Source organism: Tamandua tetradactyla, chromosome 6 (assembly GCF_023851605.1).
Source record: "Tamandua tetradactyla isolate mTamTet1 chromosome 6, mTamTet1.pri, whole genome shotgun sequence".
Lineage (NCBI taxonomy): Eukaryota > Metazoa > Chordata > Mammalia > Pilosa > Myrmecophagidae > Tamandua > Tamandua tetradactyla.
Window position 1 is genome coordinate 126,367,947 of NC_135332.1, and position 18,357 is coordinate 126,386,303.

At 38.8% G+C, this 18,357-nt stretch overlaps 1 long non-coding RNA gene across 4 annotated transcripts in view; it reads left to right on the top strand.

The window, feature by feature from the left end:
• Window positions 1-734: 734 nt before the first annotated feature.
• Window positions 735-18,357, top strand: part of LOC143686350 (uncharacterized) — a 158,722-nt gene continuing 141,099 nt past the window's right edge. For all 4 annotated transcript variants that reach the window (XR_013177077.1, XR_013177078.1, XR_013177080.1 and 1 more), the window contains exon 1: window positions 735-872. This is a non-coding gene — a long non-coding RNA (uncharacterized LOC143686350). The remainder of the gene's footprint in view (window positions 873-18,357) is intronic.

The window sequence follows — 18,357 nt, forward strand, 5'->3', positions numbered from 1 at the left end:
AATTTCCAAATGCCACTGTGCTAAATAATTGTTCTAGGCTTGAAGAGGAAGGGTGATTGTCATCAATTTGATTAAGTGCAGGAAAATCTCAACATTAGTCCCATAGCAGTGTGGCATTATTCCCTTTGTAGGGTATTAAAAAATATCAGCACAGAAACAAAGAACAACAAGAAATACCTGGGCTTACAACATGTATTATATGTATTCACTGTATTCAAGCATTTAAAAATCATTGCAAAGACAAAAGAAATCTATTTTGACTAACAATAAAACAAAACAAAACAAAAAACTTTTGTCGCTGCCAGGAGAGTTAAAGGAATTTAATCTAGAAATTGTACCTTTTTTCAAATACATAATTATGCTTGAACAATTCATTTTAACTTGAGTTTTAAGAACCATTCATATTGTGATGGTCTTTCTGCCAATTGTGCTTATTGTACCATCTCTAAAGACAGTACTTTTCATTGGATCTAGTCTTATAATTTCCAATACATTTATGTTTTAAAATCAATCAAAATTCTTCAGTTATCAACATCTGCTTTTCTAAAAGATGACTGATAACATTATTCTGGAAGGAATTTTTCTTATCCAGATGGAACAGAAAGAACACTGGTATGGCTGCCAGTGGAACAGGACTGTAGGACTATTTCTGTACTCAATAAGATGATCTCATTATGAGATCATAAGAGAACATTATGGAATGTTCTCTAAGCCTTATTTTTCTAGCTCACAAAATAAATAAATTGGCTCAACTGATTTCAAACTTTTCCTGCTAAACATATGAAAATATGCCAAACTTTTCCTCTTAACCTTTACTTGGGGAGTTAGGGCATAAGGACCCAAAATTTCTAAAAGAAGAGAGGAGCAGAAAGGTAAACTCAAAACTGTAATTTTCTCCTGAAGGTATTTACAAAACTTGTGGGCTGCTCAGACTAAAGGGCTAGAAAGCTAATCAATAAGCTACTGAAAGGCAGAAGGAAGTTCTCAGTAGACCTACATTGAAGAGGTGACAAAATTGGAGTTCAAGATGCAACAAGAAGGATGGGCTCAAATAATGACCCCAAACTTTCAGTTGGGATTCTCAGAGAGCGATAGTATAGGAGACAAGCAAAAAAATAGAGAAGTCAAGATTTACTAAAACTGCTACCCAGCCTTGATTTAGCTCACTTCCAGATTAGATCATGGTTGTACTTCACCCCAGCTGCATACCCCTCAGTATAATTAACACTCACTATCTGTATTAGTTTGTTATGCTGCTGGACTGCAATATACCAGAAATGGAACAGATTTTGAAAAGGGAATTTAATAACTTATAAGTTCTACGGCTGTGAAAATGTCCTAATTAAGGCAACAACAAGAGATTACCTTTCCTGAAGAAAGGCTGAAGCTGTCCAGAATACCCCTGTTAGTTGGGAAGTGTTGTGGATGGTATGTGTGGTCCTTGTTCTCGGTTCTGTTGCTTCCAGCTGCTGATGCCAGTGGTTTCCTCTCTAAGCATCTGTAGGCCTTCACTTAGCTCCTCCAGGACACCACTCTGAGTTCTGGCTTGCTTAGCATCTCATGGGAAGGCACATAGCAATGCCTGCTGGTCTCTACCCATATCTCAGCATTTGCTCTCTCTCTCTGTCAGTACTCTAAGCATCTCCAAATATCCATGTCTCTGTTAGCTCTGGAGCAACTATTCTCCAAGCATCTCCATCTGATGTTTCTTCAAAATGTTTCCCCTTTTAAAGGATTCCATGTGTGGAGTCACATCTCCATCTAACCAAAAGTGGATGCCCGCAATTGGCCACATCACATCTTCATGGAGACAATCTCATTAAAAGGTCATGCCCACAGCCAGGAACATCACATCTCCAAGGACACATTCTAATCAAAGTATTTCTGCCCTACAATACTGAATGAGGATTAATGGTTTTTCTGGGATACACAACTCTTATAAACCTGCATACTATCTCATAATTTAGATTCTCATATTGTTCATTCATTGTTTTCCTGATATCCTTTAGTTTCTCCTCAGTGGTTTCCTTTATCTCTTTGAGTATACTGAGGATCATTTGTTTAAGAGTCTCTGTCTGGTATTTCTGAAGTCTGGTCTTCTTTATTGATGGTTTCTGTATTTTTTCTTGTTTCTCTGGATAGACTATTATTTCCTGATTCTTGTCTTGCAATCTTATGTTACACACTATATACATTAATATTTCAAAATTAACTCTCAGATTTAGTCCCTGATCTGTCCATTCCTTAAATCTGTACCTAGCTAGTGATTTGAATGAATTTTCTTGAGTGCCAATGTGAGAACTGAACCAGAGGAACAAGCAAGGATGGAAAGTAGCACCACAGAAAATCAACATCCTCAGCCTTTCTGGCACTCCTCTGGGGACTTTCCAAACTGACATTCCTCAACCTCCACAGTTGCCTTCATGGAATAAACTCCCTTACTCAACCTCCACCCTCTGGCAGCTGCATTCTTGCAATAAACTCCCTTTAAAATTCCTACCTGAATCAAGGTAGGAGAGATTGATTTTTTCAGTCAACTCTCCCTGCTGTCTCTCAGCTAATTAACCTTCCTTCTCCTGCTGCTGCTGGTGTCTCTGTCTCTGCCCATGTCGCCAACCTCCTCCCAGTCTGGAATTTTTATTTCTGGTGCTGAAACCCTGGAAGGGGTGGGGTGGGGTGGGGGGTCTTTCCAATCCCCTGACTCTTGACCTGGGGTGATTGGGTTCCCCTTTCCAAGCATAATGGGAGGAGAGCTATTCTCAAATCCATGGGCTTTCCTGTCATTTGTTGTGTTTTATCCTATGTAGTTTTCCTTTTGATATTACTTTCCCTTCTCCACCCCATCATGCCCTCCCTCCTTGAACCAGTTCACCCCCTTCTCTGCCCTACTTGCAACTTCTCTTTTATCTTGTGACACGTTCAATTTTGAGCATTGTGGAGGGGGGCCCTCCCTATACCCCCACCCTAGACCTCTGGGATTGGGTTACCCCCTTCCACCCATCCTGGGGACAATGCTGTCATGTCATCATTGGACTTAGGATGTCTCTAGTTGATTAACCTCGTGAAAAACATGGCTCACAGTCACTTTTTCGGGTAAGTGTCAGTGCTCTCGGGGGACTCTGTCTTCTTCTCACTCGGCCTTTTTCCCTTTAAACTCAGGGTGGCCCTCTTGAAAATCCTAGTGCTAGGGCAGTAGTCCCCTTCTGGCACACGGAAACTCTATCTCTTGCCAAGACGGACCTCTGATTCCTGATTCTCTCTCTCTCTTTCTCTCTCTCTCTCTTAGCGCTGCCCAAGTAGCTCTGTTTCTCCCTGAAATAAAGCCTTGGCCTGAACTTCTTCACCTCATTCCTGATAGGTTTGCTGAGTTTACCTTTTCATCTGGGAAATCTAGTTACAGGGTGACCTACAGGACTGCACCCCTAAAGAAATTCAATTCTATATCTTCATTCTTTCAATATGCAGCATAGATTTACTTTCTTGAACACTGCTCTCCCTGGCACCCTCTTCCTTTTTATCTCCTCCTACCCTTTGTGTCATGCTGCCACTCCAATCTGACAATTCTTATCTTCCCAACACTTTGAATCCACACTCAGTCCAACTCAAAAGCTTCTTAAAAAATCAAATTCCTCATTTGTTCATGACTGTTGGCTCTGTCTCTCTCTTTCAGCATCAGCATACTCAGCCATCCCTACCCCCTTTTCCTCTGCCTTCTATCCCAAGTGCACTAACACTCAAAAAGGAAATCAGCACCCTCCTTCAAGATGAAGCCAACACCCTCCTAGGCAACTCTCCCACTAAGGCAGCAAACTGGGCCTCAGAGCTAATCCAGACTTATTGTAATAAAACTGCCAAGCTTTCACTTCACTCCCTTCCTGTCACTGGACCCATAGCCACACAGGTTCCTCTTCTAGCACAAGCTCCTGTATGTGTTGCCAGATTACAATCCCCATCCGACCAGTCTGGGGCCACCCTTCCTAACTGGGCTTGGAGCTTGTAACCAAACCATCACCATCACTCCTGCCTCAGACCATCTGAACAAAATGATAACTACTAAATATCCCCAGAAGCCAATGGACTTTACCTGCAGCCTGTCTGATTCTCTGCCCCACCCCCAACTTTCCACCCAAGCAAAGACATCCCTCCAAACTCCTTCACCTACCTCATGTCAATCCTTTTACCTATCAAACTTATACCCCTGGACATCAGTGGCCTCACAAATCTCTTGTTCACCTATGCGTTCCCATTTCCAACCTCTGAAAGGAATGACACTGGCAAGAACTCTAGCTGTATGGGAAAATGAATCTTCCAGCCAACAGAAATATTCACTACAACATTTATTCTCCTGCATGTTCTAGTTTGCTAGCTGCCAGAATGCAACACACCAGAGATGGATTGGCTTTTAATAAAAGGGTATTTATTTAGTTAACATACACCTGTTCAGAGGAAATGCAGCTAACTTTCAACTGAGTTTCTTTCTTATGTGGGAAGGCCCAGGGTGATCTCCCCAGGCCTCTGGGTTCCAACAACTTTCCATGGGGTGATTTCTTTCTGCATCTCCAAAGGCCTGGGCTGAGCTGCAAGTGCTGAGATGAGGTATGCTGAGCTGCTTGGGCTGAGCTATGCTGAGTCTCTCATTGAAACACAGCTAATTAAGTTAAACATCATTCATTGCAGCAGGCATGCCTTCTAGTCAACTGCAGATATAATTGGCAACAGATGAAGTTCACATGCCATCAGCTCATGTCCACAGCAACATAACTAGGCACCTTCACCTGGCCAAGTTGACAACTGAATCTAACTACCACACTGCACTTAAGGGTCTGTTTACAAGGCCAAGGGGTCTTTTTTCTTTGTGGCTCCTCTGCTTATCTCTGTCTGCCTACCAAATGGACAGGCAGCTATACCCTCATCTACTTGTCTCCCAACACTGATATAGCCCTCAACAACCAAAGCCTCCTGGTCCCACTCATAGCCCATATTTGACTTCACAGAACACCACTCCTCATCTCCCTCCTCACCACACTAAGAATAACTGTAGGAATAGGAACAGGGATAGGTTCCACATTTCCAACAACTCTCTGATGGCTTTCATTTAGGCTTTGATGACAAAGCCTAGATGAAATAGCTGCTAGTATAGTTCAAATACAAGATCAAATAGATTCCCTAGCAGCTATCACACTTCATAATAGATGGGGACTTGATGTCCTCACTGTAGAGAAAGGAGGTTTATGTCTCTTCCTAGGTGAAGAATGTACATTAACCAGTCAGGAATAGTCAGAACTGCAGCAAAAAGTCTAGCAGACAGAGCAGTCAAAATTAGACAATGATCAACTGAATCCTGGTTTCAACCCTCCTCCTGGATGCCTATCTTCCTGCCATTCCTAACTTCCTTCCTATTAATACTCCTTTTTCTATCTCTAGGACCATAGGCTTTCAAACTGCATGTAATTTCTACAGAAAACTATTAGATCCATAACCCAAACCCAAATGAATCATGTTCTCCTTCTCCAAGATTACAGATATCAGTATCTCAATACTTCCGATAAGCAATATGATCAATTGCAACTAAATCTCTACTATTCCAATGAAGAGATGAAGGAAACCACATCATCTGTTTCCCCCTAACAACAGGAAGCAGCCAGATCTGACTCTGATGCCCCCATTCCACACACCATCCTCCACCTCTTCCTAATCTCCTTGAATTTTTTTTTCTATATAATGAAAAAGACCAGAATGTGTGAGAACCGAGCCAGAGGAACAAACAAGGATGGAAAGTACTGCCACAGAGAATTAACATCTCAAAACTTTCTGGCACTCCTCTGGGGACTTTCCAAACCAGCATTCCTCAACCCCACAGTTACCTTCTTGTGATGAACTCCCTTATTCAACCTCCACCTTCTGGCGGCTGCACTCTTTTAATAAACTCCCCTGCTCAACCTCCACCCTCCAGCCCCTACACTCTTGGAACAAACTCCCTTTAAAATTCCTACCCACCAGAATCAAGGTTGGAGAGAGTTGATTTCTTGTGTCTCCCTGCTGTCTCTCTGCTAATAAACCTTCCTTCTCCCCCTTCCTTCTTGTCTCTGCTTCATGCATCTGATCTCTGCCTAGTCTGGGACTTCCACCAGGAGTTAACAAAAAACAATCTTAAGCAAAACACATTTTCAAGGTCTTTGCAAATTGTATCTGTGTTGGCTGATACTCTTCTTCAAAGTTTAACCCTTCTATCAAAATGATCAGCCTGAAGTGAATATGATATTCTGAGTTCTCTCAGTCTGCTCTGAGCCTGTATCTTTTTCCAAGCCTTAGGAATTTCCTTTTTTACAGAAATTCAAATGTCCCTCCTACTCCTTATTAAATAGACTTTCTTCCCTACTCCTGTGCTCTATTAAGTGATTTCAAGCAAGAATCCTTTGCTCCAGGCTTCTTTGACTTTATTGTTTCTTACTCTACTTTAGAAGTCTGCAAGCTGCTAAGCCAGCAAAGCAAGTTTTGGGAGGGTGGGCTGGAGACAACATCCCTGATTCAGTCTTCCTACTGCCACCTACTAGATTGGTCCTGACATACAGGTCTCCCAGTATGCAACATAGGGGTTACTCTGCTCCCTCTTGAACAGGGCCAGGGACGCAAACTGGGAATGCAGGCTGACTCCATACCACCCCAAGGAAGGCCAGCAAGGATGTCACAAGCTTCTACTTTCATTTTTAAAGCAGTGTTTGCTTGCAATCCTTTAGCTGTTTTCCAGAGTTATGAGGAAGATGATTCTGCCAGTTTTTGCTAGTTGTTTAAAGATTCTTTGGATGAACAGCACATAGGATCATTCACACCACCATCTTGGTTGGAGCTAAATGACTTTTGCATTATGAAACTTGAGGATTTCTTTTCTTTTATTTTCCCCTCCAACCTCCAAAAATATGCCTTCTTCTTCCTCTACTAAAAATTTACCTTATACTTCATAGGGAAAAGTATAGGAACAAAATGAAAGTTACCTCATTATTCACAATTTCACAACTTTCTTGTGAAATACTCTTCTCTGTTACAGGGATGAACTGTGTTATCCCCCATCTTTAGCTACCCTTCATCTTGAATTTTGTATTCCAAATCTCTTTCCAGACTTTATTCTTACAAGTGTCTCTTTTTATTCCTGCCTAATAAATTCTTTACTCCCTTTGGGATCATCCCTAATGACATAAAATACACCTCAAATTCAACAGTGTTAAACACAAAACCCCACTTGATACAATGTCTCTCACTAGCTATTACCAGATTTTCCTATTTCCCTTTACAGCAAAATTCCTCCCACCAGATTGTCTACATTTTCTATCTCTGCTTCCTCTTTCTTACTCTTCTCATGCCTCTCCCGTAAGGCTCTTGTCCTAATCATACTACTGAAACAATTTCAATGAATGCCACTTGTTCCCTACTCATCACCAAAACCAATATCATCTTTTTTTTTAAATTTTTTTATTAATCAAAAAAAGAAAAGAAATTAACACAACATTTAGAAATCATTCCATTCTACAAATGCACTCAGTAATTCTTAGTATCATCACATAGATGTAATATCATCATTTCTTAGTACATTTGCATCGATTTAGGAAAAGAACTAGCAAAACAGCAGAAAAAGATATAGAATGTTAATATAGAGAAGAGAATTAAAATAATAATACTAATAATATATATATATATAAAGGAAAAAGAAAAAAAACAAAAACAAAAGATACAAACACACAAACAAACAAACAAAAAACCATATTTCAGGTGCAGCTTCATTCAGTGTTCCAACCTAGTTACATTACACTTAGGTATTATTGTGCTGTCCATTTTTGAGTTTTTGTATCTAGTCCTGTTGCACAGTCTGTATCCCTTCAGCTCCAATTACCCATTATCTTACCCTGTTTCTAACTCCTGCTGGTCTCTGTTACCAATGATATATTCCAAGCTGATTCTCGAATGTCGGTTCACATCAGTGGGACCTTACAGTATTTGTCCTTTAGTTTTGGGCTAGACTCACTCAGCATAATGTTCTCTAGGTCCATCCATGCTATTAAATGCTTCATAAGTTTAGTCTGTCTTAAAGCTGCATAATATTCCATCGTAGGTATACGCCACAGTTTGTTTAGCCACTCGTCTGTTGATGAACATTTTGGCTGTTTCCATCTCTTTGCAATTGTAGATAATGCTGCTATAAACACTGGTGTGCAAATGTCCGTCTGTGTCTTTGCCCTTAAGTCCCTTGAGTAGATACCTAGCAGTGGTATTGCTGGGTCGTAATCCATTCTGCCATTCTATGTCTTTTGATTGGGAAATTCAGTCCATTAACTTTTAGTATTATTACTGTTTGGATAATATTTTCCTCTACCATTTTGGCTTTTGTATTATATATATCATATCTGATTTTCCTTCTTTCTACACTTTACTCCATACCTCTTTCTTCTGTCTTTTCTTATCTGACTCTAGTGCTCCCTTTAGTATTTCTTGCAGAGCTGGTCTCTTGGTCACAAATTCTCTCAGTGACTTTTTGTCTATAAATGTTTTAATTTCTCCTTCATTTTTGAAGGACAATTTTGCTGGATATAGGAGTCTTGGTTGGCAGTTTTTCTCTTTTAGTAATTTAAATATATCATCCCACTGTCTTCTAGCTTCCATGGTTTCTGCTGAGAAATCTACACATAGTCTTATTGGGTTTCCCTTGTATGTGACAGATTGTTTTTCTCTTGCTGCTTTCAAGATCCTCTCTTTCTCTTTGACCTCTGACATTCTAACTAGTAAGTGTCTTGGAGAACGCCTATTTGGGTCTATTCTCTTTGGGGTGCGCTGCACTTCTTGGATCTGCAAATTTAGGTCTTTCATAAGAGTTGGGAAATTTTCAGTGATAATTTCTTCCATTAGTTTTTCTCCTCCTTTTCCCTTCTCTTCTCCTTCTGGGACACCCACAACACGTATATTTGTGCGCTTCATATTGTCATTCAGTTCCCTGATCCCCTGCTCAAGTTTTTCCATTCTTTTCCCTATAGTTTCTGTTTCTTTTTGGAATTCAGATGTTCCATCCTCCAGTTCACTAATTGTAGCTTCTGTCTCTTTAGATCTACCATTGTAGGTATCCATTGTTTTTTCCATTTTTTCTTCTTTGTCCTTCACTCCCATAAGTTCTGTGATTTGTTTTTTCAGATTTGCTATTTCTTCTTTTTGTTCAGCCCATGTCTTCTTCATGTCCTCCCTCAATTTATTGATTTGGTTTTTGAAGAGTTTTTCCATTTCTGTTCGTATATTCAGCATTAGTTGTCTCAGCTCCTGTATCTCATTTGAACTATTGGTTTGTTCCTTTGACTGGGCCATATCTTCAATTTTCCGAGCGTCATCCATTATTTTCTGCTGGTGTCTGGGCATTTGATCAGATTTCCCTGGGTGTGGGACCCAGCTGGTTGAAAGGTTTTTCTGTGGAATCTCTGGGCTCTGTTTTTCTTTTCCTGACCAGTAGGTGGCGCTCGTGGCGCTCGTCTGTCTGCACGGCAGTCAGCCCGGGAAACCGCGCGTGGATGCGGGGGTCGCTGGCCGCCGCGGCTTGGGAGAGTGCCGGTCCTAATTGCCCAGCTGGCCCGAAACGCCAAGCATGACGGGAGGGCCCCGCTATCCAACGTTCCCAGTCAGACCGGGGAGCCACGTGTGTGGAGGGGACCCCAGTCGCCAGCCGCCCGGCCGGGAAAACGCGCGCCCCTCAGGTATCTCACCGCAGCGGATTTTCCCTGCCCGTTCAGCCGTTCCAGAATGGGGTACGCTGTCTTTTTGGTCTCTGTCGTGACTCCGGGAGCTGTTTCATATTGTTTCTGTTTCTTTAGTTGCTTTTCTGGAGGAGGAACTAAGACCCGCGCGTCTTACTAAGCCGCCATCTTCTCCGGAAGTCACATCTTAATTTTACTTGACTTTTCAGCAACATTTACAATGCAGATAACTCAGTTCTTGTTTTCCATAACATCACCCTTGTCTAGTTTTCTTCCTACCTCCATGGCTGCTCCTTTTAATTATTCTTTGCTGATTCTTCCTTCTCTTTCAATGCCCCTAGGCCTTAAGACTATGTATTTAGAACTCTTTAACTATCCTTTCTCCTTATCCTTAAGTTACATACCTTGCATCATTACCTATTCACTGATAATCAAATCTGTGATTTCCCTGTACCCCCAAGATTCATATATCCAACTATATACTCAATGTATAAAAGGCATCTCAAACCTACTTTTATAGGTTGAATTGTGTGACCCCTTTAATATATTGAAGCGATGTTAATCACCTTGCATCTTAAATGGCAGAGTAACCAAATTCAGGGAAAAAAAAAAAACAAATATTGTAAATATGTCGACCACAAATAGAATGGAAACAAATTTAAAAAGCAAATTTTCTTAATAAGAAATAACCTGACATCTGTGCAAAAAAAATGATATGGGCCATCTTGATTCCAGCCAGATGGGCACTAACACAAACTTACTTGGTGAGTGGCGGGTTACTCTGACCCTTGGCTTTAATGACTTTGCTGTGGTGAGAAAAATTCACTGCACGCTCATGGCAGCACTGTGACCAGTGGCTCCCACCATTGGCTTTAGAAACTCTACTCAACGCCTGTTGGACAAAGCTCCCAGAACCACTCATGAAAGTAATACCTGCAGTCCAATGGTTCTCAGGCTAAGGAGACTCTTTAGAGATTATGGTATCCTCCACCTTTAAATATATTGTATGTCCTCAACTTGACCATCATGCATTGGTTGTTTTGGCAGTGTGCAATGAAACAAAGCTGGATCATGTCAGACGGCTTTCAAGTGCTAAAAATTCTCTTAATTTTGATATACTTTCAGTTTATGACAATTATATTTTCATGACACCTCCCCCATAAAATACATTCAACTCATCATTGCTAATCCCATGTATGTGACCTTATTTGGAAATAGTTTTTGAAGACATGAATAGTGAAAATGAGGCCAAACTGGACTAGGATGTGTCCCAATTCAATAAAACTGCTGTCCTGTAAGAAGAAGAAATGAGCAAATGAAAACAAGAGATACGTTCATGTGAAAATGGAGGAAGATGCATCTACAAGCCAAGGAACACCATGGATTGCTAACAAACACCAGAAACTAAAAAGAGGATTCTCCCTACAGGTTTCAGAAAGGGCATGACTCTGTTGATACTTTGATTTCAGACTTGTAGTCAAAGGCTCACAGAATTGTGAGACAGTAAATTTCTGTTGTTTTTAAGCCATACAATTTGTGACACTTTGTTATGGCATCCCTTGCAAACTGCAGCATTTACTTTGTCCAAAACAAATACTCAATTACAAAATTGAACAATGGGAAATGCTATGTTCTTCTTATGTGTCTTTGTGCTGCCCTTAAGGGCAGGTACACTGGATTTGGGAGTGCATAGCCCATTGGTGAACTATATACTCTGCCTTCTTTTCTACTCTATCTTTATTGCCTAGAAAAGTTCCAAGAATGTAGTTTATCCTCAACATATATTTGTTACTTAACTGAATGACTAAGTCACATGAAAGGTTAGAAAACACTTCTCAAAAGAAATAACCTTACCCTAATTTTCAAAAATTTGTATGATTTAGTCAAGTTGAGCAGGGTTTTGAAGCAAAGGAATCAGAATTTACAAATACATGTTAGTAAGATGGCACCATTATCAACACTGAATATGGATATCTTAGTTTCTCGGTTGCTATGACAAGTACTACACAATAGGTTGGCTTAAAACAGAAATTTAGTGACTCACAGTTTCAGAGGCTGGAAGGTGTACTTCCTCTAGGGTTGGTAGCATTCTGGCTGGCCAGCCATCCTTGGGTTCCTTGGCTTTTCTATCACATGGTGATGTCATCTCCTTTCTCTTCCAGGTTCCATTGACTTCTGGCTTCTAACTCCTCACTGTAGCCTTTTCTCCTTGTTTCTGAATTTCTTCTGCTTATAAGTGACTCTAGTTCTTAATTAAATCAACATCTTCAAGAGTCCTTATTTACAATGGGTTCATACCCACAAGAATGTGATTAAGATCAGGAACATGCTTTGTTTTGTTTTTACCCTGGGGTACATAATTCAGTCTATAAAAATGGAATATTATTCAGCCACAATAAGGAATCAAGTTCTTCTACATGCTGCAATATGAATGAACATCAAAATCATTGAGTGAAATAATCCAAACATTAACACAAAAAGACAACTTTCCTATGATTTCATTTATACAAGATACTTAGAAGAAGTAAATTCATAGAGACAGAAAGTAGATTAGGTAGGTTCTCAGAGGCCAAGAAGAGGGAAATGGGGAATTATTGTTTAACAGGTACAAAGTTTCTGCTTATGGTAATGAAAAAATATTGATAATGGGTGGTGGTGAAGGAGGCATAACACTGAGAATATAATTAATCTTGTTGAAAAGCATACTTAAAAATGATTAAAATAGGAAAATTTTGTTTATATATATATATATATAAAATGTTATTTATCCCAAAATATTAAATACAAGTTATAGAAAAATGTAAACATCAAATTAGAATAAAACTGCATATAAAATGTAGTTTTCAATGGCTAGCTCATTTGGGAAGGACATAACTCTGAAATTGTCATGTTTTAATTTAAATAATTTGGTATTTCTGAGTATATTTTCTTAAATGTGTACAAATATTGTGCAGAAATACACTTGTAGTAACAGCTTTCATTGACACTTAAATGCATTGCTTTACTATTCTGTTGATGCTGTTCTTACTGGCTAAATTCAAACTTGCACATTGAGTGAATAATCCACAGCCAACCCCAGTATTTGTCAACTTAACCTCATTTTGACAATGGAAAGCATCACCTAGTCAGCTGCCAGAAAACGTACTTAATCTCATTTATATAATGTTTTCCTTTTAATTAACCTTCTCTCTCAAAGTAGACAACTGTGACCCAGACAGGTAATTACTTAAAGGCTACCTCCTCAGGCCATAGCATTTTCATAATTTCACAGTTTTCAGCTCAACTTATTCTAGAACAAGAGTACATCACTTAAGCAGATGCATACATAGATGCCTACACACCAATCATTTGGCTGTATCTGTGGAACTGCATCATCTGACTTTTTCTAATCAAACCCACCGATGGCTTCTCATCACACTAAGAAAAATATTCATTGTCTACCCCATGGCTTAAAAAGCCCAACCTGATCTGGCTTGCAGTTATGTTTTATCCTTGGTCACAATCATGTTGGCTTTATTGCAGTTTTTCAGATACATTTCAGCCCAGGGACTTTTCACTTTCTGCTCCCTTTGCCTAGACGTCCTTTTCTCAAATATTTGTAGGACTCATTCCCTTAACCTCATTCAAATCTCTACTCAGTTGTCATCTATTCAGAGACATCTTCACTAGCCATTCAATCTGAAATAGTCTCCTTCCAAGTTTCTTTACAGCCTTATTTACGCTGCTTATTTTTCTTCTTAGAACTTGTCACAGTCTGGTATTAAACTGAATCTTTAACTTTCTTATTGCCTTTCTCCTCTCCATGAAATCTAAGCTCTACACAGAAAGGCACTCTCCCTTGTTCAATATTATAGCCCCAGAGCTTAAAATAATGTCTTGCATAAAGTAGGAATTAAATATGTATTTATTGAGTTAATGGATGAATTCAATGACCATCAACAAAATAATGCTCTGTATGAAATAGCATAGCAATAAAGGAAGTTCCTCCCTTTTGCTAAAGAGAGTAGAAACAGATTAGGAATAGTTGCAATACACAGATAATGTCCCTTTGACCTCCATTCTTTCTGAAAACAAGACCACTTAAAATTCAGCCATTCAGGTTGATGATAAATGCTTAGCTTCACCATCGTCTGAGGAAGTTCATCCGGTTCAGTTCATTCCTTTGCCCAAAGATATTATATACTTATTCCATTCTTTCATTTTATTCCATTTCTAAATTAGATTTGGACTCAACTTAGGTTTACAAAACAAAATCAATTTCTCATGCCATGGTTAATGCTAATGTTTCATTTTCAAACTCCTAGAGAAGAGACATATCTGATAAATGGGTTTTATAAGCGTACATAGAGAACAATATATAAATGTTCATATAAATGCTTACGGATACTTTTAGATTTTTAATTTTTTTTTCATGGGCAGACAAAACCCGGGCAATGAACCCACGTCTCTGGCATGGCAGGTGAGAACTCTGTCTGCTGAGCCACTGTGGCCCACCTTAGATTTTTAATTTTTATTTTAATGGCTTGGTTTAGTATTAGCTATCACGGGAGGTATTGCAAATATATGCACAGATTGACTAAACTGTTGTAGTGCAAAAACTTGCTTTCTTCGTTGAAGTTAATGAAGTGATAGCAAGTGAAAGAAGAAAAACTTCAGAATATTGGTAGTGAAAAATATACAGTAAAAAGAAGCTGTAATATGCTTATAATAAGTAAACTCAAAGAGCCAGTATTTAGAATATAGGTTGCCAGGGAATGGAGTGGGGGACGGGAATGGGAAGTTAAGGCTTAACATGTGCACCATCCTGTAAATGATGGGAATTTTTTGGTAGTAGATGGTAATAGGTGCAAGTTGTCAATCACGGGGAGGTGCATGGGAATCCTAGCTTATGCATGACTGTTCTGTAAACTCACAGCTTCTCTAATAAAGACAAAAAGTTAACGGAAATATATATCTGAATATGATTGAAAAGGGACATATTAGGTCGCATAAAAGGTAATAGAATATAAGTTTTCAAAATCCATGGAACTACGCTGCACTGTTAAGCTGAAAACAGACTCTGAAAACCAAGGTCCAGAATAAGTTTATTGAGCTAAGTGGCAGGTGTGGGAGCAGAGCTGAAAGCAAGTTACGGTCCAAAGCAAAAGGGGCAGGGAAACTGTATATACCTGTTTAGAACAAAGAAAGGGATGGGAAAACCGAGAAGCGGCGGCAAGGAGGATCTGAACAGTGTGAGCTGTGGGGGAAGGGCGTCCTTGGGTGCCATAAATCTGCAAAGGCTGCCCTGGCAGAATGTTTGTGTAGGAATGAGCCTATTTGGTGAAGATAAGCAGACTTGTGGTGTCAGCATGATTTGTTTATCACGGCTCCCCCTTTCCCGTGGAGGCAGGTGTCTTAATTAACACTGAGGGATCTTTGGCACATCAGCCTGCCTCGGTTGCTTTTTGTTTTTTCCTTGTAGTTTCTTGAGTAGAATGGGAGTTTAAATATTAGTAAACCGGTTTACCATTCCAACTTCACAACACAAACAGAGAGCCCTAAATTTAATAAAGGATTGTAGTTAATAGTACAGTTATTAAAATGTGTTATCATCAACTGTAACAAATGCCCCACACCAATGGAAGGTATTAATCATAGGATGGTATATGGGAATCCTATCTCATGCATGATTGTTCTGTAAACTCACAGCTTCTTTAATAAAGAAAAAAAAGTTAATATATGTACAAAACTATTCTACGAGATCTGGGCAATAATCGCCATATCTGAGGCATATACTTTTGGTTTCATCTTGAAATTTAATACTGATTACTAAGGAATAAAAGATAAGAGCAACACCAAGTCAATGATAGAAGTTTTTATATTTCTTTATTTTTATCTCCACTATAGAACTTCTGTAATTGCATTATGACGGCCTGATTTTATGTTGATCTCCTTTAGAACAGGCACTCTTAAGGAGGAATGGTTGCATTATTTTCTTAATATGAGCCTCAGAATCTCTTAGAATTCCCTAGAAATACCTGATTGATGAATACAAGCCTGGCACACTAATTTTATGCCGCTTTAGTATGTGCCACAAAATAGTGCAAAAATAATTCTCTACCACCTTTTCAAAGAGATACCTTGAGTTCTAAAAAAATCTTAATTTGAAGTGAGTGGTTTACAGAAATAAATAGCTCAGGTGTATTAGTTAGATTCAGTTGTCAACTTGGCCAGGTGAGCATACCTAGTCTTGTTGCTGCGGACATAAGCCAATGGTGCGTGAACCTCATCTGTTGCCAATTACATCTGCAGTCAGCTAGGAGGCGTGTCTGCTGCAATGAGTGACATTTGACTTAATTGGCTGGTGCTTAAATGAGAGAAAGCAACGCAGCACAGCCTAAGCAGCTGGGCATTCCTCATCTCAGCACTTGCAGCTCAGCCCAGGCCTTTGGAGATGCAGAAAGAAGTCACCCTGGGGAAAGTTGTTGGAACCTAGGGGCCTGGAGAGAAGGCCAGCAGAGACCATCCTGTGCCTTCCCATGTAAGAAAGAGCCTCAGATGAAAGTTAGCTGCCTTTCCTCTGAAGAACCAACAAAAATAAATCCCCTTTTATTAAAAGCCAATCCATCTCTGGTGTGATGCATTCTGGCAGCTAGCAAACTAGAACATCAGGTATAATTGGGGTCAAACTAATTTTTGTGCACAATACTTTACATAGAGCAACATAGATACTTTTAGTCTTTCTCTTTGCCCAATTTCAGCATTTGCTTAGTACTTATAAAAGCATAAACAATAACTAGATCAGAAGTAACTTGTTGCCACTCGGTATAAATTAAAATGAAAATATTGGTTGTTGTTTGGTTTGGATTGATTTGACATTGACTGTATACATGTGGAAAAAATTTTTTTACAATAGAAAATTGTTAAATTGAGTGTTTAACAAGCTCAGTTTCCATCATGACCTTGCCAGTATGAGCTATATATTCTTAAAGTAATTTAAATTCTCCTGAAACATATTTTCCTCTACTAAATAAGGCACATCAAGTTAAAGAATACCTTGAGCAAAACAAGGCCAAGACACAGTGAGCTTAAGTGGGCCAGTCATTTAAAGTACATCCCTGTGCTCAAGTATAGAATAATTAGATGGTTATTTACTTAAAAGTGAAAAACTCGGTGCACTCCTTTGTATGTTCAACAAATATTACATGAGCTTTTCTTTTTGGCTTGCTACTATCCTGTGTACAGGAAGCATAGCCTATATCTGTCTCCATAGCCCCTTCTTCCTCAGGCCACTGCGGGCTGTGGTATCACCATGGTCACGTTTTTACATTAAACTGAACAAAAAAAAAAAAGAGCACAAATGCTAACTTTCCTACACACCCAGATAAAGAAATTTCCTCCTGCCTCTTAACTTTTACAAAAAAATTATCTGCAGCTTTCTGAGTACTTGCTCTAATCATAATTTGTTTTAATTAATTTGCCTAATAGCTCCATTAGCAGGATTATTGCTTATTGCATTTTTGTTTTTTTCTAGAGAAAGTGTATATATCCAAGTGTATAGATAAACGTATACAAAATCTTAAATACATTTAATATACAAGGTGGTATATTGAAGTATTGACAGTAATTATGAGAACAATGAGACTATTGTGAGAATTACTTCCTTTCTTATTTCATAGGTACTTCCTAAATTACATACAAGGAACATATTTGGCTTACATAACAAATACACATGTAGACACACACACACATACACACAAATACCTATGAAGGCTATCAAAAAAAAAATAGAAAGTATCACATTGGAATAGCCAGTGCATACTTCAATTACCAAGTACAGTTGTATTATTAAAGTTGTTTTGTTACTATTGTAGCTGGAAGACTCATGGAAAATTATAAATATGTATTTATCTCCAAAATAAAGTTGTTTTCTCAAAGCTCTGACTTGGAACCCTGGACAATGGCATTGTATATCAAGCAGTGCCATATACAATTGTACCATTTCAAGGAATTGAGAAAAAGCACCTAGTGATTCCATTTATTGCCCAGTTCTTAGAAAACAAGAGTCAGTAGAAATATGGTGACTGGGAAATATTTGGCTCCATTTTTTTCCCTAATGAATGCTCCTCATTTGCAGATATAATAGAAGTTAAGAGTATAAAAACTGTCACTTTTTAAAGCGATATTGGTTGCAGTCAAGAATTGTTTTGAGGTGAAAATAAAATTTTATTACAGTTATTGAATTTAAGACAGGACTAAAAAATATTTAAAAAATTTACAATTTAACATTCTCTTGGGATTTTATTATTTAATTTATATTTTCAATACTTAGCTCAGAATCCTTCTGCAAATCTCACTACACACCCTCTCCAACCCAACATATTCTGCCACGTACTCATTTTCTGGCTGTCTTAAGTGACATTTCAAATATCATATTAAATTGATCAGACTTATTTGTTTAAATTCTTCCATGCATTTAAAAAATAGTCTCTGGAATTGTTGATGGCAAATATGATAGCTGTATTAGGGTTCTCTAGAGAAACAGAATCAACAGGGAACACTTGCAAATATAAAATTTATAAAAGTGTCTCACGTGACCACGGGGATGCAAAGTCCAAAATCCGCAGAGTAGGCTGTGAAGCCGACAATTCCG